General features: G+C 39.7%; 1 long non-coding RNA gene across 1 annotated transcript; it reads left to right on the top strand.

The window, feature by feature from the left end:
- Positions 1-528: 528 nt before the first annotated feature.
- Positions 529-26,576, top strand: LOC144243314 (uncharacterized). The gene is made up of 3 exons (XR_013338603.1): positions 529-618; positions 19,050-19,221; positions 26,042-26,576. It is a non-coding gene; the product is annotated as an uncharacterized LOC144243314 (long non-coding RNA).

Raw genomic sequence — 26,576 nt, 5'->3', positions numbered from 1 at the left:
GGTGTTAATCAGTCATTTATTAGTTAGTCCAGTGTCTGGCCCACTCTTGACCATCAGTTATGAGGAATGTCATATGACACATAAGGGCTCTCTGTCGGACTGTCAGTGAAGTCTTCAGTGTATATTGGGCCCATGAGTTCCATATTTAATTCCATTTGAAATGAGAGCATGTGTCATGAATCCCTATGTTATTTGTGCTGATTTGGGATTTTTTTTTTTTTTTATCTCTGGGACTTTTCCTGAAATGTTTTTACTGATACTGTTATTGAAATGTTAAGAAATTTGCTTTTAAATACTCCTTTTCATTTGATTCCAGGAATTGAATGACATAACACACCTGTTGTGGAAACAATTTTGGGTTTAAAATTTTTATTTTCCCAAAGTACCATCACATGTATGGTTTATGAATTCACTTTACAGGTGAAAACATCAAAGAGAAAACATTTAAATGCAAATGCCAGTGATATCTGAGTCAGTGATGCTGAACTCTGTCTTTGTATTTCCTTCCAGATATATCAGCGATGCTGGCTAGTATTCAAGAAAGCTTCAAGCAAAGGTCCAAAAAGACTGGAGAAATTTTCCGATGAACGTGCTGCATATTTTAGGTGTTACCATAAGGTAAAACTTGATTGTTGTAGCTTTCTAGAAATCTTTTCAGAAGTAGGTAACTTGAGTTCATTGCAGCTGAAAACTTGCCTAGATTATTTAGCAAAGGTACAAATAAGGCTTTTGCCAAGGACAAAACATACTTAAGTTACTATCTACTTGTTAATTGTTTAAAATAATTGACTAATGTAAAGTCACTCTTCTGGTTTCCTTCTATTTGTTGTTTTTCCAATCTCTACTGTAGAATTTACCAAGTTCTTTTGTAAATGTTCAGTTTGCACAATAAACACAACTCCCAACATTGAAGACCCTTGAGGGTAAAGATTAGGTCTCTGTGCTTCTAGCACATCTAGTGCCCTGATGCAGATTAGATCCTCATTCAGTGCTTGGAATGTGGGATGAGGAGGGAGGAGAGGAACCTGGAAAATGGGTGGTTGGTGAAGGAAGAGGAATTTCTACTCATTAGTTTATTTTTTAAGCTTCATGACTACGTTTAATTCGGACTTGCACTTTATCTTTTATTTATTTTTATTTTTTTAAGTTTATTTGTTTTGAGAGAGAAAGAGAGAGTGAGCAGGGGAAAGGCAGAGAGAGAGGGAGAGAATCCCAAGCAGACTCCACATTGTCAGTGCAGAGCCCAATGCAGGGCTCGAACTCATGAACTATGAGATCATGACCTGAGCTAAAACCAAGAGTTGGATGCTCAACCAACTGAGCCACCCAGGAATACCCAGACCAGCAGTTTAAATAGTGGTAGTGAGGTTTCCTCTTTAAAAATAGTAATTGTGTATTAAAATACATACTTAAGGAGTAGAAAATTTATGATTTATTAGACCTATCTTTCCCTCCACGGGGCATGTTCTCCATAGCCCTTGTTAATGGGCAGCCTATGTATTTTCTCTTTTCATGAAAATATGTAAAAAGGCATGGTTCACTTCTTTTTCCCCAACGTGCTGGTTATTTCCATATTAGGAAACTATGGACTACTCTTGTCTATGGATGAATTATGTTTATTGTTATGATAGAACATTTTAATAGTTTGTTTTCTATCTTGAGATTCTTATCCTTATTTGGTGAGTTTTTATCAAGAATGAGTCTACTTGCCATTTAAAATTTTATGTGTAACCAGTAGATTCATTAGCACAGAAATTTGGTTAGGTGATGGGAAGCGAAAAATCTTTCCTTTTTTATGCAAAATCTCTGCAGGTGATGATTTTACAACATCTTATTAAGGGCCTGTGTTGACACCTTGGTTTATCCAATAATGAAAAGCCATAGGGCAAACTGTGTTCCTTCTCAATTTAGAGAAATAAAGCATATGCTGTGCTTTATGGGCACATCTGCACATACATAAGGAAAGAAGAAGTACAGAACAAGATTTTAGATACATAAGGAAAGGAGTCAAGAGTAGCATCTTCCATGTGGTCCATTTCTGCACCATCTCATTATGGAGTTCCATATTGCAAGGTCAGCTTCATTCCCAGCCTACGGTTTCCATAAGGGAGAACCTAAGGAAACCTCTTCATCAACCTGGAATTTGCCCTGCCATTTATGCCATTTATGTTCCATATGCCAGATATTTCCATGATTCAGATAATGGTTTTTGTCCTCAGGCAAGAGTTGTTGAGTTGCAAATCTATTAGTTAGGAGCAGTGATCCTTGAAGCCATTGATAGCATATCTTTGAACCCTTGCAAATAATCTTGAGCCAATCTCACAATTTCTAGAACACCAGAAGCTACTGGTGTCCAGACGTTTTGGACCAGTTATATTAGGTCCCAGTTATTCCATATATGTCCATTGTCTTCCCTAATAACAAGATGGCGAACAATGATACAGGAATGGCTTGCTTCATTTTCACTTGAGAGGCCTTGCCTTAAGAGGGAACTCAGAATGCCCAAGGCAAGGTTTGGTTTATCTATAGGACAAAAGCAGAGTCTTTTCCATTTTTCCCTTCGTTAACTGCCCCTGATGGCTTCCTTCTACCTTTCAGGTCCATCAGACCCTGGTGGCAGATGCCCTACCATGATTGACTATTTTCTTTACCATTCTTCATTATAATTAACAAGATTATCTAAAGGTGTCATCTCCTAGGTGACCAGAAGTTGTGGTTATACCTCAGCTCTACTCTCAAGAACCTCAAGCTGTCTGTAAATTTACAATTCACCATCTTCCAAAATATGGTGTCATGTTTATGTTGCCCAAAATTCATGTGTTGAAGCCTAGCCCCCAGTATGATGGTGTTTGGAGATGAGGCCTTTGGGAGGTAGATAGATCATGAGGGTAGAACCCTCATGATTAGAATTAGTGTACTGACAAAAGTGACCCCAAGGAGCTCCTTCCTTCCTTCTTCCATGTGAGGACACAGCCATCTGTGAACCAGGAGGTTGGCTCTTACCAGACATTGAATCTTCCAGTGCCAATCCCTTGGGCTTCCCTGTAGAGAAATAAAGAAATAGGCTATGCTTTGCTTATAGACCTTCCCATACCGAAGAGAAGGAGGACAGGTGAGGAATGCTTTGTAGGAACTCTCCAAACCCAGTTGGTCAGCAAGTGGTGTTGGCTCTGTGTTCATCAAGCCAACAAGTGTAGAGACTTCAGACATTCTCACAACCTCTGTTGCTACTACTATGGTCTAATCCATGGGGCTCCCTAATGCCCGGCCCTCTAGAGTCTATTCAAAACACTTACATCACATCATGGTACTCTACGCAAACCCTCAGCCAAGTCTTTATTTTTGTTTTTCTTTAAAAATTTTTAATGTGTACTTATTTTTGAGAGAGAGAGAAAGAGAGCACGAGTGGGGGAGGAGCAGAAAGAGAAGGTGACACAGAATCTGAAGCAGGCTTCATGCCGTGAGGGCAAAGCCTGCCATGGGGCTCTAACTCACCAACCATGAGATCACGACCTGAACCGAAGTTGGATGTTCAACCAGCTGAGCCACCCAGGTGCCCCATCAGCCAAGACTACACAGTCACAAGATTTGACCCCCTGCCTGCAGTTTCACTTCATCTGCTTAGTTCCCTCAGTCCTCTTTGTTGTACTACAGGCACCCTGGGCTCTTTGCTTTCCTGAGCGCATGCCACTCACATTTCCAGCTTAGAACTCCTTCTTTCCTTTCCTTGGAATGCTCTCCCCGAAAATATCCAAATAGCTCATTTCCTTATATTCATTGTTCAGGTCATTGCTCAAATTCTTCCCCTAAGAGGGGCTGTTCCTTGATTTCTTATTTAAAATAGAATCCTGGGGCGCCTGGGTGGCTCAGTCAGTTAAGTGTCCTCCTCTTGATCTCGGCTCAGATCACGACCTCATGGGTCATGAGTTCAAGCCGCACATTGGGCTCCTTGCTGATAGCATGGAGCCTGCTTGGGGTTTTGTCTATCCCTCTCCCTCCCCTGCTCTCTCTTTCTCTCTCAAAATAAATAAATAAAAACTTTTTAAAAATTATAAATCCTTTGACACACCCCACCTTTCTTCTTTATGTTTCTCTTCAATACTTACTACTACATGTATATTTATTTGGTTATTTCTTATTGTGTTCTCCACACCACCACCATAAAATAAGGTCCCCAACGTCAGATTTTGTATTTGTTTGGTGGCTGGGGGGAAGCATGGTTCGCTATTAGTTATCTTGCCTAATACATAGTAGACATTTTTTTAACTATTGGTTGAGAGGCAATGCATGTTATTAACAGATGGGATGGAGTACATACAAATAAAATAAAAGTCATACTTTTATTTAGCTTACCAAAGGAAATCTGTGCCTGAGACACTTGAAGCCAGGAAAAGGAATTTTGAATTGGAAGATATTGAGTGGATTAGTGTTGGAGGCAGAAAAAGCCAGGGTTGGGGAGTTTTAGGAGGAGAGACTCAATAGTAAAACCAAAGTGGATTGTAAAGATCCTCCCTAACTGTGAACCTAGTAAGAGAAGAGAAGGTCAAGGACAAATTTGCCCTATTTTAGACTTCTACCTGCTGGCTTTGGAATTTAATATGTAAATCTTTGGGGATGGTGGTAAGCTACATTCTCTTTCATCCATAATAATCATTAACCAAAGTTCAAAGCATTAGGATGGAAGAATTATCTACATTAAGTCTACAAGACCTTGATGAGTTCCTGTAGTCATTCATTCTCCTTACTCTATCAGATCTGATACATTTAGTATTAATCTCTTAGGAGCATATAAAAAGGCAGAATAACTCTGCAATATGCATTTTTTTATCTAAATGCTGTGTAATTTATGAATCTTGATAGTAAAATACTGAGGTTATAAGGAGCACACCATGACCAGATTTTAGAATTTATTGGAATATAAATAAAGCAATTTCTGAAAGAAATGAGGAACTGTCCATTATGCTGTTTGGTCAATACAGAGATGATGTAGCATCATTTCTGTAAGCTATCTGTAGCTGAGAGCTACAGCACCTCTTTCATTTCATTCCTAGAGATATTTTTAAGAGACAAAATGCCACTTTTTGCATAACTGAACCTTATTAAAAGTTTTAAAATAGGAAATTGACTGCATAATTTTAAAAGTTGGTGCCTTCCTCACTGAAAATGTAACTAAATATGATCTCCTGAAAAAAATTGGAAAATAAATACATGAATAATGCACATACAGTGCAATTCACTTTTCATTTCTTTCCCTCTTGCACGAAGTTCCCCTCCAGCACCGCAGCTGTCAGAGATGGCTGTGAAATTGATTAACTGTAATTGCAACAATATTAATACTCCAGTGACTTTAAATATAGTTCCTGACCTTTTGGTTAAAGGCAAGATCACTGTTTTCATTCAGGAAATCAGAGTTGTTCTTCCCAACCAGAAGGGGTTGAGCATTTCTATGAATAGTTTTACCTTTTCAAGATGAATAACAATTGGAAGGTAATCTTGAGTGGAAGGAAAGCCATCTATTGCTTTTGAGACCAAGGTGAATGTGGACTGGGAAGTATGCCAGCCCCAGATTTGGGAAATCTGCTTTCTAATCCCGGCTTTGCCACTCTATGTGTATGGTAGTTTGCTTAACTCTGCAGAAGTGACCTCTGTGTAAAGATAAACTGGGGCGTATTGAACATTGTAAGAGTTATTTGAGCAAAATTGGGTTCAAACTGTGCAGCATCAAACTGGAAGGGGTAGGAGATGCCCACTAACGGGAGTTGGGGAGGGACTTTTCTAGTGAAAAGGAGGAGGCAAAGTGAGGCAGTTACTGATGGGCTATAGCTTAAAGCCTAGTTGCCTGGGATTGGTTGTCCTTAGTGTTTGACTTCATTGCCTTGAGGCATTTACAGGGTTAGGATTTGGTTTGCTTCCATATTCTCTCTGGGCATTACAGCCACGTGATCCTAATGGCCTCCTTGTTTAATTAATTTAACACCTCTGAGCACGTTACATCATGGCTTCCTCATCATCACACATTGCTGAGCCTGCAGGATTCAGTTCACTTTGGGCCAGAAGACACTTCTAGTAGATCCTTTAATTGAATGTTTCTCAAAATATGTGCCAGCGGCTCTGGCAGAGGAGACTTTCAGAAGGACCAGGCTTCTGCAGTCAAAGAAGTTGGGCAACTGCAACATTTCCATCCATTCTTGAGATTCATAATCCATGGTAGCTTACAGAGGATCTGAGGAGGCCAAAAGTTAGGACACCTGAGTAGCCTTGAGTCAGCATTTCCCAAACCATGGAGCTACCTTTTTATTTTTAATCATATGTTCCATGGAACAAATAAACTTAATTCTAAGGAACACAGTTAAGGATATGCTGCTTTTGTGTCTTACCTTGTCTGTTAAATGTTCATTTGGCCTGTGAGCAAGTAGAGATGGCCATTCATACTTCACTATGATGATCGGGTTAACTATGAGGAAGTGTGAATGTATCTGTAAAATGGGAGACCCTCTCAATGCATAGAGTAATCACTGTTATTATTTTTGCCAAAGAGTTACTTGTTCTATCGTTCTTTCCTTCCTTAACAGTTGTTGGTTTCTGCAAAACTAGGTTCTAGGTTCCTCGCAGTAAGCTAGCGTCCCCACAATTATTTCTCTGGAATTTCCACCAGCTTATCACTCGTGTGTGTGTGTGTGTGTGTGTGTGTGTGTGTGTGTGTGTGTGAGATAACTTCTTCTGTACTAATGACTCATTCTTGTTTACCCGGCTTCTCTTTCTTCTAAAACATTTCCTCTTGTGATAGATCTGTCTATAACACACCTTTTCAAAATCTTATAATATATCATAGCCCCCTGTTTTGAATACTCCCATGCCTGCTTTGGAGTCATTCCCTCTTTGTGCAAGAAACTACCCACCAGACTCTGTTCTGGAAGCTTCCTTCACTTATGCCAGTGAGAACATGCCTCTTGACATCTCCACAGATTTAATTATAACTTATTACTTGGATGCTTTTCCTGGTTGGTAAGAGGCTTCCACACCCACATTTCTTAGGCAGAGGTAGAATGGGTAGAAGGGGGTATCTGTAGTACCTAGACCGCATTTTCCTTTTTTAAGTACTCAGGGAGATAAAGGTACGCACCAGTGTACCAAAGGCTCCTGACATATGTTCAAAATTGAATGAGCTATCTTTCCTACCCAAGGTTGGTTCCTTTCTGCAGTCCCGTGTCCCAGGGTAAGGCGCTGATAGCTGTTCTGTTATTCAGGGCAGAAGCGAAGGAATCGTCCTGGATTTACCCTCTTCCTTATCCCCTCTCCCGTCTCCTGTCCAGTCCGTCACCACATTTACTCATGCTCCTGCCCTTGCGCAGATACCCTTCCTTCCCTGGTCCATGTGGCAGACACTAATGATCCCTCAAAGTCTCTTCTGTGTCTTTACCTCCCCTTCATTCTTCCTGACGCACCCCAAGTCAGCGTGTCTTCTGGGCCCCTTCTGCCTGGATGCACTGGTCACACTGAAAGCAATGGTCTGATGCTGGGGGCAGACTCTGTCTGGTTGCTGCTGACCCCTGAATCATACCCTTCTTCGTGGGTGGTGGATGGCAGAGTTGTAGCTGAACACAAGGCTACCCAAAGAAAAGACCCCTATGTCGTGAGGTATGGCTATCTGACTAAATCCTGGCCCGAGGGGGTGAAGCAGGGAAGAATGCCATGTCCTTCATCTCCTTCTCTTTCCTGCTTATTAGAAAATGGACATTAGCCATCTTGGCCCACAACATGGAAAAGACCATGGGTTGAGGATGGCAAAGCAGCAGGACATGTCCCGTCAGAGTGTAGAGGGAGATGTCTGGGTCTGGTCCGTGCTCCCAACACCATATGTCCTAGTTTGGTTCAAGCTACAGTATCGACATATCATAGACAGGTGGCTCATTCGATAGGAATTCACATCTCACAGTTCTGGAGGTTGAAAGTCCAAGATCAGGGAGCCAGCACGGTCAGGTTCTGGTGAAGGCCCTCTTCTGGGTTTTAGACGTTGACCTCTCGGTGTGTCTGCGTGTGGTGGAAGGGGTGAGGGAGCTCTCTGGATTCTCTTTTATAAGAGCAATGATTCCATTCATGAGTTCTCCACCTTCGTGATCCACTCACTTCTAATACCATAGCATCAGGCATTGGGTTTCAAACATACGAATTTTGTGGTGGTTTTTAATTTCTTAAATATTTATTTATTTTTGAGAGAGAGACAGAGTGCGAGCGGGGGAGGGGTGGAGTGAGAGGGAGACACAGAATCCCAAGCAGGCTCCAGGCTCTGAGCTAGCTGTCAGCACAGAGCCTGACGTGGGGCTCGAACCCATGAACTGGGAGATCATGTCCTGAGCTGAAGTTGGACGCTTCACTGACTAAGCCACCCAGTCACCCCATCAACATATGAATTTGGGAAGGACACACATATTCAGCCTATTGCACCAAAGGCCAGCCTTGGACTATATTTTTCTCATGTGAAAGGAATAACTCTTCTCTTGTTCAAACCTTATAATCTTGGATTTTTCTCTCATGTGCAGCAGAGAACTGATAGAGATTACCGTAAGTGACAGAGACAGTTAAATAATATTTTCCGCATTTTCCAGTGCGCTCTAGGTAGGGAACTCTGTTACTCACAGCCAAGAGTATCTTGCTATGGTCACTGTCTGTTGGACTGTTATTTCCTTGCAGGTGGGAACTCCACTTTCTTCAGCTCTGTGTGTCCTTGGTCCAGCACAGTGTATGGTGCAGGGGGTGCTTTGGATCCCAAGGATGCCTAAGGTGCCCAGGAAATGATTTGGGGCCTAGTTATACCAGTACTGTGCTGTAGAAGCGTTAGGAAGCCCTTTGGTATATTGAGAATAAGAAGAGCTGGGTGAATCATGCCAAATTCTCGGTCATTAGAATTTACCGCATGGTTCTGTCTTGTGGAGACTGCCTCACCATCAAGACAGCCCTGTCACCGTGGTACAGATATTTCAAGTTTTAAAAAGCTACATCAAATATACACAAGGTTTAAACAATCAAATGATATCGAAGGGCTTCTAATGAAAATTAACCTCTGCGTGCTTCACCTCTCTCCTCCTATTGTGGGCTGAATTGTGTCTCCTAAAAAAATAGAAATGTTCAAGTCCTAACCCTCAGTGCCTGCAAATGTGGCCTCATTTGGGAAATAGGGTCTTTGTAGATGTCATCGGTTTAGGATGAGGTTCCTGGGTCTGGGTGTTCCCTAATTCAGTGGCTGGTGTGCTGGTGAGAAAAGACACAACACACACGGGGAAGCAGGCTGAAGATGGGGCAGAGATTGGAATGGAACAGACACGGGGCTGAATAGGGGATGCTGGAGACGTGGATCCACATCTGGAACAGACTCTCCCTCAGAGTCTTCACTAGGAAGCAGCCCCACTGGCAAAGCTGATTTGGGACTTAGGCCTGTAGAGAGAAGACATTTCTGTTGCTCAAGGCACCCAGTTTCTGATGCCTTGTTATGGCGGTCTTAGGAAAGTCACACACCTCTCCAGACCAAATCACTACTTTCACGACTTGCTCTCATTTTCCTGTTAGTTGCCTCTATAACTCTACATTATACGTTTATCCCTGTCTTATCAGCCTCCGACATTATGAACAGATTCTTCACTTTAGGAAGTTCACGATGTGGCTCATCGTGATACAGTCTTTCACCAACTCTTTCCTTTTCCTTATGAATTCTGATGACTACATTATTTTAAGGAACTATTCTACCGATTGTAGGTAACATCCAGTGACTACTGAAATGTCGGTGCCTTTCCCCAATAACGTTAGAAAATATTTCTTGACACACAGCGTCGTAAGATGAAGGTAGTGTGGACTCGACCCTTGTCTCTGCTCCAACTTGTAGGGTTTTCTTTACTTTCATCTTGTCCAGTTCCAGATTATTGTTGCCCGACAGAAATGTGCGCCCACTGTTGTTAGGCATTCCACTCTTTCAAGAGAAACAGGAAATGCAATTTTTTAAAAAATTTTGGTGAGAACTTCTAATGTCTAGGTGTATTTGTAAAATGCAGTATAGATCAAACCAAACACTTCTCTGGGCTGCCCTGGCTTGTTGACTCCCACCCCACCTTTTTTGTATTCTCTGAGTTACCTCCTGAACAGTAGAAAGAGAAAGTGATAATCTTGCAGGATCTACACATGACACTGTACTTAGTAGGTGTGTTATTTTAGCACGTATACACAACAGATAAAACTCTTATAATACTTTATTTGTAATGAAATGAACATCTTCTTTTCTCTTTTTAAAGTTTATTTATTTATTTTGAGAGACAGAAGGAGAGAGAGAGCAGAGAAGAGGGCAGAGAGAGAGAGAGGGAGAGAGAGAGAACCCTAAACAGGCCTCTCACTGCCAGCATGGAGCCTGACATGGGGCTTGAACTCATGAACTGTGAGATCATGACCTGAGCTGATCAAAAGTCAGATGCTTAATGGACTGAATTATCCAGGCACCCCTAACATCTCATTTTCTTTCAGTTATTTGTATCAGCTCATGTATATACATGTGTCGTGATGAAAAACGTCACTGACACTTCACGTATAATAAGATTTTCATGAGAGCCACACACATTCATCATGAAATATTATTTTCGTCAAAAACACCCATTAAAATGGTCAAAGGTAGATTTATTCTGTATGCCTGCTCTACAGGTGTAGAGGAAGACGCAGAGGCCCAGATCAGAGGGAAAGAACAAGTGTATCAGGTAGTCAACCACGCCTGATTCAAGACTGAAGGTGGGGCCAGGCCGTACTGTAATTCCTACCATGGCACTGGGTCCTGTGTCATCTGTGAGATGTAAGAACAAGCTGGTTTCAAAACTATGCCTCTAAGGGTAATTTTTTCCCGAGGCTTCGCATCACCCTTAGAATTATACCAAACCTCATGGCCATTACTACCGACTAAGGCCTTGAGTGATTCTGCTCCAGCCCACAGCTCAGACTATCCCATGTTACTTTTGAAAGTCACGTTACACATTTATTTCTACATTTATTTACTCCTAGTTAATAGTAAGCCTCAGAAGGCCTGGGATCCTACCAGTCTGTGCCCTCAGCCTCTTTATCAACATAAGGAATATAATATACATCCATTAAATGTTGGTTGAATTTGGGGTGGATGGGAAAATGGTACACCATGAATTTGGGGACAGAAAGGCCATTTGCTGCATTTAAATCCTGTATCTTACATTCCTAATCTACAAAGTGGGAATAATGTTAATAAGACTGGCCTCACAAGGTTATATGAAGATTAAAAAAAATAATAATGTAAGGCAGGCACTTTATACTTTGCTTGACCCTCTCTAAAGCTTTTGGAATAAATTATAAATAAAATTAAAAAAACAGGTGTGTTTTAAAGGACAGTACCTTTAAGCTAGAGGGTTTCCTTTCCTTTTCTTCCTGTTTATAATAGTTGATATTTATTGAGGACGTACTTTGTCCTCATAGGCATCGAACATACTCAGAGATGTTAGTTCAATTCTACAGCGGTTACATGAGACAGACACTTATTATTTCTATTTTACAGATGAAGGAGCTCAGGATGAGTGAAGTTGAGAACATGGCCAAGATTATGCAGTTGGAAAGTGACAGAATTGGAGCTGGAGCCTAGGCAGTCTGGCTCCGACACCCACATTCTTAAGAACCGTGTTACACTGCCTCCCTGACATAGACGCTTTAGTTCCTTTGTTGCCTTATTTAGATGGACCAGCATTTAAGTAGATAAAAGAAAGAGCTGTTCTCAATGAAACAGGAGTAGAAGTTGGATTGGGGAAGAGAGATCCAGACAGTCATTCTTTTGCTTGTTTATTTGCTTTATTTTTATTTATTTTGAGAGAGAGAGAGATAGAGAGAGAGAAGGGGCAGAGAGAGGGAGACAGAATCCCAAGCAAGCTCTACACTGTCCCCCCAGAGCCCAATGCGGGGCTCGATCCCACAAACTGTGAGATCATGACCTCAGCCAGAATCAAGAGTCGGATGCTTAACTGACTGAGCCACCCAGGTGCCCCCAGACATTGATCTTACCCACCCCCCTCTCCTCACATTCCCAGAGACTTAGTCCTTGGAACACATTCGAAAACTATTTGTTTACATTTTTCAAAGTTATACTTTATTTTGCGATAATTAGAGACTTCTATATCATTGTAAGAAATAAAACAGAGAAAAATGTGTATCCTTTATCCAGTTGTCCCCTGTGGTGGCGTTTTGCAAATCTGTAATACACTGTCCCAGCCAGGATACTGAAGTTAACATAATACACTGATTTCATTCAAATTTGCCCAGTTGTACTCACGTGTGGGTGTGCATGTGTTTATCTCTATGCCATGTGACCATCTGTGGGTTTCTTTACCCCCTACCTTAGTTAAGATACAGAACAATTCCATCACGAAAGGCTTCCTTGTGTTTCCTTTTATAAATATATCTCCCAGTCCCCTAATGGGTTTTTTATAATGTTTTCTTTTCTTTTTCATTTTTTTTCATGTTTTATTTATTTTTGAGAGAGAGAGAGACAGAGTATGAGTCTGTCAGCACAGAGCCTGATGCGGGGCTCGAACTTACGAACACTGAGATCATGAACTGAACTGAAGTCGGACGCTTAACCCACTGAGCCACCCAGGTGCCCCTATAATGTTTTCTTTTCAAGAATCCTGCAATATATATAACCTTTTGAGAGGGACTTTCTTCACTCCCCATCATTTCCTTGATTTTGATCCAAGTCGTTGTATCAGCAGTCCATTCCTTTTTATCGCTAAGCAACATTCCTTAGAAAGGATTACCACTAGCTGTTTGTACTACCCACTGAAGAGCAGCTGGATTCTTTCTAGTTTGTGGTTATTACAAATAAAGGTGTTATTTCTCTAGGATAAAGTCCCAAGAGTGCAACTGCTATGTCATATGGGGTTGCATCCCTAGCTGTATAAGAAACTTCCAAACTGTGTTACAGGGCGGCCGTGACACTTCACATTCTCACCAGCAGCGTGTGAGGGATCCAGTGACTGTCCGTCTTCATCAGCATTTGGTGTCATCACTATTCTTATATTTTTCTTTCTGATAGTGATATCTCAGGATGAGTTTTAATTTGTGCTCTCTAATGGCTAATGATGTTGAACATATTTTATACACTTAATTTGCCATCTGTATTTTTTTCTGTGAAATATCTCTTCATGTGTTTTGCCAGTGTTTAAGCTTTGGAAGTTTCAGAAGTTATGTGTATATAACATATATACATGTATATGATATGAGTTCTTTGTCACTGTGGTTTGTATGTGGTTGCAAATAATTTTGCTCATTCCACAGCTTATCTTTTCATCCTCTTACCAGAGTCTTTTGCAGAAAAAAGGTTTAATTTGGGTGATGTCCTGTATTTGAGTTTTTATACTTTTATGGAATGTGCTTTCGGTATGAAGTGTAAGAACTCTTTGCAGAGCTTTAGATGCCAAACATTTGCTCTGTATGTTTGTTTGCTTGTTTTGTCCCAAACATTTCAGAGTTTTATGTTACACGTTTAAGTCCATGATCCATTTTGAGTTTAGGTTTTATGTGAGGCATCAGAGGTAGATTGAGTTTCGTTCTTTTTACCTATGGATGTTAATTACTCCAATACCGTTTGTTGAAACAAAAAGTTATTCTTTTTTTCCAATGAATTGCTTTTCACATTTGTCAAAAATCATTTGGGCATATTCACCTGGGTCTGTTCCTGGGTTCTGTGTTCTTTTCTGTTAGGCCACATATCTATCTCTCTGCTAATCTCACACTCTCTTGATTACTGTAGATGTGTAATAATCTTTCATATTGGATACAATGATTGATGCCATTTTTTTCTCTTTTCTAAGATTGTTTTAACTATTCTCTTGCCTTTTCATAAAATTTTAAACGGAGCTGGTCTATGTCTATGGAAAACCCATGTTAGGATTTTGAGAAGAATTATGTTAAACCTATAGATCAAATCGTGGGAGAGCTGACATCTTTTCTATGTCAAGTCTTTCAATTCATGAACATGGTATGCCACTCCCATTTAGTTGAATCTTTTAAAGTTTCTTTTTATCGGCATTTTATAATGTTCACCCTCCATATCCTGTACATGTTTTGTTAAGTTGATACCTGATGATTTCATTTAATTTGCATTTCATTTAAAGCCCCTTTGATTTAAATACTTAACTTATGTAAACCAGTCACTGTTATTTTTTTATTTAAATTTTTTTTTATGTTTTATTTATTTCTGAGAGAGAGAGAGAGACAGTGTGAGCAGGGGAGGGTCAGAGAGAGAGGGAGATACAGAATCTGAAACAGGCTCCAGGCTCTGAGCTGGCTGTCAGCACAGAGCCCAACACGGGGCTCAAACCCAAGAACCATGAGATCATGACCTGAGCTGAAGTTGGACACTTAACCGACTGAGCCACCCAGATACCCCGAAACCAGTCACTTTTAGGGGCATCTGGGTGGCTCAGTCAGTTAATCGTCTGACTCTTGATTTCAGCTCAGGTCAGGATCTTGTAGTTCATGAAATTGAGGCCGGCATCAGGCTCTGTGCTAACAGCGTGGAGCCTGTTTGGAATTCTCTCTCTCTCCCTCTGCCTCTGCACCTACCCCCGTCTCAAAATAAATAAATAAACTTAAAAAGAAAAAAAAGCAGTCATTTTTGGCCTATAATCCAGTATAAAAATCATGTACTTTAAATGACTTTTTTCTTATCCCACAGTTATTTGACTTACCATTAGAAATGATTAGTTGACCTTGCATTTTGGAAAGAGTCCCCAGTTTTTGAGTGTTTATGAAAATTTAATCTGGTTATTCTATTAGTTTGTTTGGCTTAGTTAATATACTGTTAAGAAATGCACATATATACATATCAACATAAGAACAAGACAAATAGAAAATTAGCTACAAGGTTCATTGACTATAAATGCTTTTTTCCCTTCCTGTATATGTATTTTTACATGAGTTTCTTTAAAGCATATATGTTTAGGACTTGATCTGGGTGATTTCATGTTTGTGCGTAGGTGGAAACATTTGACTGTAATTCAAGTGCACACAAAAGCTTTCTATAAATGATGTCAAAAGAAAACGGTGGGTTTTCTCAAGTTGGTGAAAAGTTAGTCATATGGTTTTTGAGTGTGGAAGAAATCACAGAATGTTGTTTGCCAAGTAAGTCACTGATGAAGGAGAGAGATGTGTTGACAAAGGATGGAGACTCACTGCCTTCATTTACTAATTTTTGGCAGATTTCTACCTCTGGTTTTCCTCTTCAATTTTCTTTTCTTCTTCTCTTCTCTTTTCTTTTTTCTCCATTTCTTCCTTTCCTTCAGGGAGAGAGTGAGCACAAGCAGGGAAGAGGGAGAAGGAGAGAGAGAGACAGCAAGGGAGAGAGAATCCCAAGCAGTTTCCACGCTTAGTGCAGAGCCTGACATGGGGCTCGATCCCACAACCCTGGGATCATGGAGTGCATGGAGTAAAACCATATCTTGGACCCTAGTCCCAGACCTCAGGAAAAAGTATTAATAATGTACTTTTCAGATTCTTTGTACAAACAGAAACATATTCCCACGCAGGTACAGATGATATTTTTAAAGTAAAAATGGAGTAATTATTATATGCTATACATATTGTGTTTAAGGTGAATATAAACACAGATTTCTCCAGGACACTCTGTCTTATTGAGCCTCACATCCTTGTATAACTTAGCAGGAATTCTGTTTGCATTCAAAATATTTTGGTTTATGAGATAAAGTTAAATGGTCATGTGAATTATACTTCTACTAGTCTCCTTTCCTTCATGTTTTGACTGTAATTTCAAGTCAGTAATTAGCGGTTACACCTCATTAATTTAATAGCCCTAGAGTACGCTTTAATATTGCTAGTATTATTAGTCTGGTACATATTAAATTGATAATTGACCCTAATCTGTTTAAAAATGCCCAGTTGGTGGACAAAAGAGCTTCCAATCTTTTTGCTAATACAAAATTCTTTTACGGTGGACAAACATCTTCATATGCTCATGCTCATCTTTTTGGAAGAGAGGTCTTAGAAGTGAGGTTTCAGATAACATCTTGCACCTTTAACATGTTTAGAGCTACTGCTAGCGTGTCTCCGGATAGATTACACAGAATCGCACACCATTGGCAGAGTGTAGAAAAGCTCCCTTCACTCCAAATTCCATTCTCTCTACAAATTTCAGATGCAAACATTTCAGTTTAAGTACCTTGTGGGCTGCATGCAGCTTTTTACTTTTAAGCAAGACACAACAAATGGATTAGTTCAGTTATTTCGCATATACAAATAAAGATCCCTTCCTCGGGGTGACAGTCCAAATTTATAACTCAGACAGGGTTAATCCAATTTATTTTAAGTGACCAAACACATGTAGGTATTTTTGGAAGGAATTAAACCTTCTGTATGAGGACTGGGCTATAACTGTCTAGACTGGTTCTTTCTTAAGAAATCTTAAAAAAAATGTTTACGTTTATTTATTTATTTATTTTGAGAGAGACAGAGAGAAAGAGAGGGAGAGAAGAGGAGAGAGAGAGAGAATCCCAAGCAGGCTCTGCACTGTCTGACCAGCCTGACGCTGGGCTTGAACTCATGAACCATGAGATCATGACTTGAGCTGAAATCAAGAGGACGCTTAACCAACTGAGGCATCCAGGTGCCCTTCTTAAGAGATCTTTTATAAAATGCTTGCTTAAACTGCCATGTTCAAGATCTTGGGGGAAGTGAGCAGGCAGAGATGTTTTAGGTGGTAACTTTTGACTAGAACTAAGTGTGTCCCTTATTTGTCTGTCCTGGCATTGTAACTTCAAACCATTGGTGCCTTTTTAGGAAAGACAATATTTAAAAAATGGTAAAAGGTTTGCAGCATGTCATGAGAAATTTTTTTGACATGTTTAACGGCAGTGTTTAGAGTCCTCTGAAAATTTTCAGCAGATAACAATAATGTAATAACCACAATAATAATGATAGTCCTTTTATTAATACTTGAGAAAACATTATGGATCCAGAAATTGTCTTCATGTTGCTTTTATTTTCAGAGACAATCCACAGAAGTTAAAGGGGCTTATGCCTCTTCATTTTCAGTAAGATAATGGTCTTAATTTTTTTTTTTTTTTTTTGAGAAGGAAGCAATTTGAAGCTTCTGGAGAGCTTTGCCATTTGCATATACAAAGTGAATTGCTCACTTAATTCACTCAGTCCCACAAGGGGAAATATAATTAGGATACAGAGTACCAAAGCAAGGCGGAAAATTGCCTTTTAGGTAGTGGTCTTGTTTTTACTCCGTAAACATAAATAAATCATCATCTGTAAATTACCTTCAGCAAAAGAAGGAGAAAAATCGGAAATCAAATCTTTGTTTTCCTAAATGTAGCACACCAGAAACGTACTTAATATTCCCACATGATGCTAAATTGCATAATTTTGACAGGAATATACCAGTTCCTCAAGGGAATGTATGAACTTTAAAAAACCCGATAGTATTAATCTTCCTTTGAAACACCAGAAGATATTTCAACAGTTTCTCCGTCTAGTACAAAATAATCCATTTGGAAAATTGAATTGTGCAATTTGTAATTGTTTTTTAAGTTGTTAATGCAAAACTGTATCAGTAGCAAATTAAACTTTTAAAGTGTGCCCACTCTGTTAATTGCTGGCTGTTAAACATTTATTTCAATGAATACTATCATTTATGATGAATAACACATCTGGAGCATGGCTTTAAGCAGCGAAGTTTATTTGGTGGTCTTCTTTTGGGAAATTCTTCCTAGGATGACATACTTAAAGATTTATCAGAAATTTAGAAGAGTGTTGAATATTTCTTTGCTTTGATGGAGTCCTGTTACTTTGTGGTTTTGATATTCAGAAAACTAGAAATGAGGACCTGCATAATGGTCAAGAAGCTCTCAAATCTCTCCTTGTCTTTTCATTATTCTTCTTCTGAAGTTGTAGTCACTTACTGCCTGGTTTGTCTGTTGGGTCCTGCAGACCTTATCTTCACCCTCATCTTCCCATGGTTAAGGCTGCTATGTATGGGCCCGTCAGCTACACACAGCTCAACTCCGCAAGGTGCCATTCTCATCCATTGCACATGAATGGCTCTCTGCCTCTACTTTAGTGGGGAAGAGACAGACATGAAGGAAAATAACACAGGTAAAATATATAGTATGTTGGTGTGACTGCTAAATGCTAAGGAAGAAATTAAGGCAGGGAAAAGGAATTGGATGTGTCGAATAAGAGTTTGCGATTTCAAAAGAGAAATTGGAAATAGTGTTTAAGAAGATACTGTGTAAGTAGCTGGAGATATGGGGCTGGAGTGAGCCATGGAGGAATCTAAAGGAAGAGTGTTTCTAGGCAAAAGAAAAGTAAGTGCCAAATGTTCCTGCTTGAAGGGACTTGAAAAATCCACTTAAATGAAATGGTCTTCAGTTGGGCTTTCAGGATAAGGAAAACACTAAATTGTGTGCTGCCTTTATTTTGGTAGAGTTGTCTCCTTTCAGTCTAGCACTCTCTGGCACTACAATAGACTCTTTTTCCATTGAGCTGTATGAGAACCCTCTGAAAGAAACAAAGAACTACCCACTAGATGAACTGGACCTACGTGGTACTTCAGTGTGCAACTCAATCTCTTCCAACTGTGGAAAGAAATCCATTTCTCATAGAGGAGCTCAGAAGGTATGGGAGGAAAACACATGGTCGGAATAGATCTTGAGAAAAGTAAATTAAAGTTTGTTCAGACTGATTGTCAGGCCATGCCATCCAGCAAAATCACAGGCTGGAGCCAAAAAGCACACCCCCAACAAGGTAGCCTTCTGTCATTTCCTGCATTGGCCCAGAAAAGGGGAGTTGGACCGCCTTCACCATCTGCCTTGAGGCTCTGATGAAGGAAGGTTGCCCCGTTGAAGGTAGAAGATTTGATGTCCCCGATAAGATGATGGAAAGTCTTGAGAAGCGAAGAACCGTCAATATCCCTTCTCAGCAGGCTTTGGAAGTATAACCTAAATGGGCCCCCATTTTTACATGTGCGTGGCTTTCTTCAGATCCGTGCTCCAGGTAGAACATGCAGTTGTTGGATCAGGTAGCTGGCGGTCCCCACCGAAGTGCTTGGGAAGAGCCTGATGATCGTACCGCATCACACACAGCGTGGTTCCCATCTCCAGTAGGCTTCCCTCCTGTGTGCGGCAGCTCACCGCTGACAAATCTAATGAGAAGGTGAGGATGAGGGCATCCAAATGTACACAGAGGGTACGGTAGGCACGTCAATCAGCTGAATGTACAGAGTAAATTCTAGATGGGTGCACTTGCTCCCCTGATTAAATGCAGTAGTGACACAATTTTAAAATCATAAATGTATAGCAGTAGCGATCCTAGCAGTATTTGTGATCTGTGTTTCCAGATTATTTTTTTTTAAGTTTATTTATTTTTGAGAGAGAGGGAGAGAGAGTAGGGGAGACAGAGAGAGAGCATCTTAAAGACGTGGGGTTGGATGAAAGAATCCAGACACAGAAAAATATGTATGGTGTTATTCCATTTATATCAAGGTTTTTAGAAGACAGAACTAACCCACTGTGATAGAGATCAGAGTAGTGGTCTTATTTGCAGGAAGTAGCGATTGTGACTAAAATGGTTTTTAGGAGTCGGTATATAACCATGCATAATGGTTACACAGGTGTGTGTGTGTGTGTGTGTGTGTGTGTGTGTGTGTGTGAGAGAGAGAGAGAGAGAGAGAGAGAGAGAGAGAGATCCACGGTACTTGCTACATATATCCCTGCCTGGGTGTCTCCAGCAGACTTTCACTGAGCAGGAACCCAAGTTATAAACCACAGTGCCGTATGCACCCACATAAAAGCAAATGGGTTTTGAAAAACTGAGTTTTCTTCAACATTTTATTTATTTTCTAACTTCTTAAAAGTTTATTTATTTATTTTGAAAGACAGAGAGCGAGCATGGGAGGGGCAAAAAGAGGAGAGACTTCCAGGCAGGTTCCTCCACACTACCAACCCAGAGCCAGACACGGGGCTTGATCTCAACAACCATGAGATCATGTCCTGAGCCGAAATCAGGAGTCAGACGCTTACCCAACTGAGCCCCCCAGGGGTCCCTTCTTCAACATTTTAAGTCCAAGTAGCAAAGATGAGTTTAGTTCAGGCTGTCTTCTTTTAATTTAACAAGTACTTTATTTTTACTTAGGAATTAAGACTTTAAAGATATGATTTACAGTTTGCAGAAACATCTTTTAACATATTTGTCTCCAAACTGTTTGCATCTTTAGTTTTATCTGCCTGTTCATTTATTCTTGTATTTTTTTTAAGGAGTGCAGGTTATGGAATGTAGTATTAGGTATAATGTATGTACGTGGAAGTCAGAAGTTCTAGCTTTGAGTGCGGCTTTACCCTTCCATTCTGTCTGTGAAACCATAATTATTTCTCTGATATTCACTATTCCTTCTTGTCTGGGTTTTATTTACTTATTATTATTTTTAATGTTTATTTATTTTTGAAAGAGAGACAGAGCGTGTGCAGGGGAGGGGCAGAGAGAGAGGGAGACACAGAATCTGAAACAGGCTCCAGGCTCCCAAATGTCAGCACAGAGCCCGACACAGGGCTCAAATTCACAGACCATGAGATCATGACCTGAGCCAAAGTCAGATGCTCAACTGACTGAGCCACCCAGACGCCCTTTGTATGGGTTTTAATAATAGTACCAAAGATGTTATGTTATCCTGAGTATTTCGTATCCCATTGTAACCGTTCAACATTCTGTGGTTGACTGAAGTGAGCAGGCTTTGTGAGAAGTGGATCTATAACTTGAGAAGTGGATTTATAATAAATTTATAATTTATTTTTACTCTAAGGGAGATGGGATTCATTCCCTCATTTAATTAGACTAGCTCTACCTCTATATAATGGGACAACGTGTAAGATTTCTTTTGAAAAATTTTAAAGAGCAAATGATTCAGTTACTAACTAAAACTGATAACCGATGTCCTAGCTGATCATTATGTATTTGACTAGGAAATCTGGCCTCCTTTGTACAAAAAGCAATATTGTGATACAACAAGATTTGAGAGAAAATCTCCATGAAAATTCTTGGCAGGAAGAAAATAAAAAAGAGGGTGTATTAACTGACTTCTGCTGTGGTAACAGTTCCAAAGCCTTAGTACTCTATAGAGACAACCTATTTATCTCCTGCCCTCATTACGTGAGGGGTCTGAGTTGGCTGTGGGTGTTTTGAGCACAGCTGGATTAATTTCAGTGAGTTGAGGGGCACCTGGATGACTCAGTCGGTTAAGCATCCGACTTTGGCTCAGGTCATGGTCTTCTGGTTGGTGAGTTCCAGCCCTGCGTGGGGCTCTGTGATGGCAGCTCAGGGCCTGGAGCCTGCTTCAGATTCTGTGTCTTCCTCTCTCTCTCACCCTCCCCTGCTCACGCTCTCTCTCTCTCTCTCAAAAATAAACATTAAAAAAAATTTGTTTTAAAAATTTCACTCTTTTGAGATCCATCTGGCTGTACACTCAGAGATCCAGGAAGGTGGGGAACATTATTCTCATAGTGGAAGGTTGAAGCTCAAGGGGGTTGAAAGTGACCTAATTATGCACACTTTTTAAGCATCTTCTTGGATGTGGCATATCAGGTCACGTTCTATTGGCCAAAGCCAATTGCATGGCCACAACCAAACACATTGGTAAAGGATGAGAAGGGCGGGGAGAGAATGGATGATGGTAACAAATAGTTCAATAAATGATATAAAATAAAGATTATTATGAGGGGCAGAATTTACCTTTGGTCTTATTTTAAATTTCTCCAGATCCTAGAGACAGAATCATTTTGCCACATCTTATCATTACCTAATCTTTTCCAACCTCCATGCTTAGAAGCATACTTTATGCATCAGAGAACTTCCTATTTAGTGTTCATTATCTTTTACCAGCAGAATTTTTAAGGAGCCACTATCTTCTGTGAATTTTTAATTAGTCTGTGATAGTTTCCGTCAGAAAGAAATAGCCCCAGGATGCGCAAAATCAGATTAAGCCTGACACTAACCAAGGCTTTTGAAAGTAAACATACAAATTCTAGAGAAAATCAAACATTGCAAAGGTCTTAATATTGACATTTTTAGTAAGCCATATAGATATTTCCAGTCTTTTTTGATAGCTACATGTTTTAGCTTCATTTCAAGACAAAAATATCTGGAGTCAGTAAGCTTAAAGGTACCCTTGTAAATGAAAAGCAGGGTTGAAACAGAGAGGTCACAGATTAATTTGAAACTGTAGCCAGACTGGTAGGAGCCCTTAAATAAATACAAGTTATTTTGATTGTCTAGCTTGATCTCCTATTGTTCTAGCATGGAGAGTATATTAAAAGGTAGGTAAAAATATCTGAAATCTATTTATATACCATTTTTTAAGATTTAATGTTTATTTTGAGAGAGAGAGAGAGCATGCCACCCAGTCACCCCCATATACCATTTTTAATCACAAAATTTGACTTCTTTTCTGCTTTCCAAACTCTTCTGTTAGTAATGAAAATGTGTAGCTGGATCTGACTTTTGACCTCTCTTTGGAATAGTTCTTTTGTCCTTTAAATCATATTTGTCAGATATTTCACATTTTGGTCATGAGGCTTGAAATGCTTTCTCGTCTTTCCCACTCAGGGAATGCACTCATGAAATGGGCAAAAATAAAGGCAAAAGGAAAACAGATGATCCAATTCAGATGGGTGACCTTTGAGATCCCAAGTGGGAATGAAGTCTTTACCAGGTTTCTTTTGGAATCTATTGTCACCCCTCTGCCAAGCCAGCGAGTCCTGGGTGACTCTGGGACTTTAGGTCAATTGATTCACCTGGGCTGTTAACTCAATAAGAAATGAAATGGGGGCTCCTGGCTGGCTCAGGCAGCAGAGCATCCGACTCTTGGTCCCAGAGTCATGGGTTCAAGCCCCAATTTGGGAATGAAATGAAACGAAACTCAGTTTCCTAATCCTAGTATTAGATCAGTAGTGTTACGTGTATGGTGTTTTTCCTAATTTTCAGTCATTTGTCATTTCTTCATTAATGTTTGTTGTCACGGGAACATCTCTCTTCATGTTTACTTAGTATTTTGCTTTAAATCAGGTCACTTCTCTGTTTAAATAAATTCGCCCTAGGAGCAAATTTTCTTTCTACCATCAGTAGAAAACCAGTGTCTCTTGCCATGAGCAGGAATTAAAAAGGGAATACAATGGAAAGAAAATATATCTTTAAAAAAATTTTAGTTTTTGCTACAGAAATTTTTTATCTTTGAACACTGACCACATTTATTTATTTATTCATTCATTCATTCATCACATACATACAACACCTAGTGCTCATTCCAAGTGCCCTCCTCAATGCCCATCACCCATTTTCCTCACCCCCCATCAACCCTCAATTTTTTCTCTGTATTTAAGAGTCTCTTATGGGTTGCCTCCCTCTCTGTTTTTATCTTATTCTCCCTCAAACTCAACAACCAAAAAACAAATAATCCAGTGGAGAAATGGGCGGAAGACACAGATAGACACTTTTCCACAGAAGACACCCAGGTGGCCAACAAACGCATGAAACGATGCTCAACGTCGCTCATCATCAGGGAAATACAGATCAAAACCGCAGTGAGATACCACCTCACGCTGGTCAGGGTGGCTAGCATGAACAACTCGGGCAACAACAGATGGCGAGGAGGTGGAGAAACGGGACCCTCTTGCACTGTTGGTGGGAATGTAAACTGGTGCAGCTGCTCTGGAAAGCAGTGTGGAGGTTCCTCAAAAAATTAAAACCAGAACCACCCTATAGCTCAGCAATTGCACTATTAGGAATTTATCCAAATGATACAGGAGTGCTGATTTGAAAAGGCACATGAACCCCAATGTTTATAGCAGCACTTTCAACAACAGCCAAATTATGGAAAGAGCCCAAATGTCCATCTACTGATAAATGGATTAAGAAGATGTGGTATATATTTACAATGAAATACTACTCGGCGATGAAAAAGAATGAAATCTTGCTATTTGCAACAGTGTGGGTCCAACTGGAGGAACTAAGTGAAATAAGTCAAATACAGAAATCTTTTTTTTTTTTTTTTTTTTAGTGTGGTGAAAAACACAGCATGAAATCTACCTTCTTAGTAACTTTTAAAGTATACAGTACTGTACTGTTAACCACATGCCTGTGGCTATGTAGAACATCTCTAGAACTTTTTCATTTTGTGTGATTGATACTCTGTGCCCATTGAATAGCAGCTTCTGGTTTCCCTCTCTCCCCACCCCCTAGCAACCATCATGCTAGCTACTTTCTGCATCTTTTTAAAAAAAAATTCTTAAATGTTTTTACTTATTTTTGAGAGAGAGACAGCATGAGCGGGGGAGGGGAGGAGAGAGAGGGAGATACAGAATCTGAAGCAGGCTCCAGGCTGTCAACCCAGAGCCCGACATGGGGCTCGAACTCGTGAACTGCAAGATCATGACTTGAGCTGAAGTTGGATGCTTAACTGACTGAGCCACCCAGGTGCCCCTAGTTTCTGCTTCTGATCTTGACTGCTTTAGGTGTCTTGCATAAGTGTAGTCCTGCGGTATCAATGGTAGAATTTTCTTCTTTTTTAAGAAGAGCTGAATAATATTCCATATATCATTTTTTTCTTTATTTTTCAACGGATATTGAGGTTGTTTCCATATCTTGGCTGTTGTGAATAGTGCCACTTTGAACATGGAAGTGTAAATATCTCTTTGAGACCCTGGTTTGGTATCTTTGGATATATGGTATATTCAGAAGTGGGATTGCTTGACCTCATGGTAGTTCTATTTTTAATTTTTTGAGGAACCTCCGTCCTGTTTTCCATGGTGGCTCCACCATTTTACATCCCCACCTACAATTCACAAAGCTCCCAATTTTCCTTCTGTTTGTTTTTTCTTTAAATAATGGCCATCCTAACATGTGAGAGGTGGTATCTCGTTGTGGTTTTGACGTGCATTTCCCTGAAGATTAGTGATGTTTAGCAATTTATCATACACCTGTTGGCAATCTCTAGGTCTTTGGGAAAATGTCTATTCAAGTCGTTTGCTCATTTTTTAATTGGGTTGCTTTTTAGTTATTGCCTTATAGGGGTTCCTTAACAGATGTTGGATATTAAGCCCTTGTCAGATATATGATTTGCAGATATTTTCACCCATTCTTTAGGTCGCCTTTTCACTCTTTTGTTTTCTTTGCTATGCAGAAGGTGTGTTTGTTTGATGAGGTTTTTGTTTGTTTGTTTTTCAGTGTTATTGCCTGTGCTTTAGGTGCCATATCCAATAGATCATTTCCAAAACCAGTGTTTGGAAATTTTTTTCTGCCATGTTTTCTTAGACTTAAAGACATACATTTAAGTCTTTCATCAATTTTGAGTTGACTTTTGTGTAAGAAGAGGGTTCAACTGCATACTTTTGCATGTGGATATCCAATTTCCCAACTGCATTTATTGAAGAAACTCTCCATTGCCCATTGTGTATTCTGGGCATATATGCAACTATTTATTTCTGAGCTCTCTATTTTATCCCGTTGCTCTACGTGTCTGTCTGTAGACCAGTCCCATCCGTTTTGATTACTGTTGCTTTGTAATATGTTTAGAAGTTAGAAAGTGTGAAGCCTCCAGTTTCATTCTTTCTTGAGATCATTTTGACTATATATCAGGGTCCTTTGTGGTTTCATATGAATTTTTGGGTGGCCTTTTTAGATTTGCAAATAGTGCACTGGGATTTTGAAGAAGATTGCATTGAATCCATAGATAACTTTTCGGAGTATGGACATATTAACAATATTAAGTCTTTCAGTGAATGAACAGGGCATATATCCCCATTTATTCGTACCTTATTTAATTATTTTCAGCAATGTTTTGTAGATTTCAGTGCATAAATCTTTTTCTTCATTGGTTAAATTTATTCCTAAGTATTTTATTCTTTTTAATGTCATTTTATTTTATTTAATTTAAAAATTTTTAATGTTTATTTATTTATTTATTTATTTTTTAATGTTTATTTTTGAGACAAAGAGAGACAGAGCATGAGTGAGAGAGGCAGGAAGGGCAGAGAGAGAAGGAGACACAGAATCTGAAGCAGGCTTCAGACTCTGAACTGTCAGCACAGAGCCCGACGCGGGGCTCGAACTCACGGACTGTGAGATCATGACCTGAGCTGAAGTCGGACACTCAACCAACTGAACCACCCAGGCGCCCCTTTAATGTTATTTTAAATAGGATTGTTCACATCAGTATGTGGAAACACAATTGATTTCTGTGTGTTTATTTTGTATCCTGCAACTTTGCTGAATTCCTTTATTAGTTCTAACAGGTGTGGTGTGTGTGTGTGTGTGTGTGTGTGCGCATGTATGTGTCAGAGAGAGATCTTTAAGGTTTTCCACATGTAAGATTGTGTCATATAGTAAAAAATAAAGGCAATAATACAAAAAGATAAATAATATAAACTTACCCAGACCCTTAATTCTCCTTGCTACATATATATACAAGAATATGTGTGTGTGCAAGCTTGCATGTATAAGCATTCTTTATAGAAGTTGGAACT

This window comes from Crocuta crocuta, unplaced genomic scaffold, assembly GCF_008692635.1.
Source record: "Crocuta crocuta isolate KB4526 unplaced genomic scaffold, BGI_CrCroc_1.0 scaffold27, whole genome shotgun sequence".
Classification (NCBI taxonomy): Eukaryota; Metazoa; Chordata; class Mammalia; order Carnivora; family Hyaenidae; genus Crocuta; species Crocuta crocuta.
The sequence above is the reverse complement of the archived record's forward strand: the minus strand, read 5'-3'. Positions and strand labels throughout refer to the sequence as shown.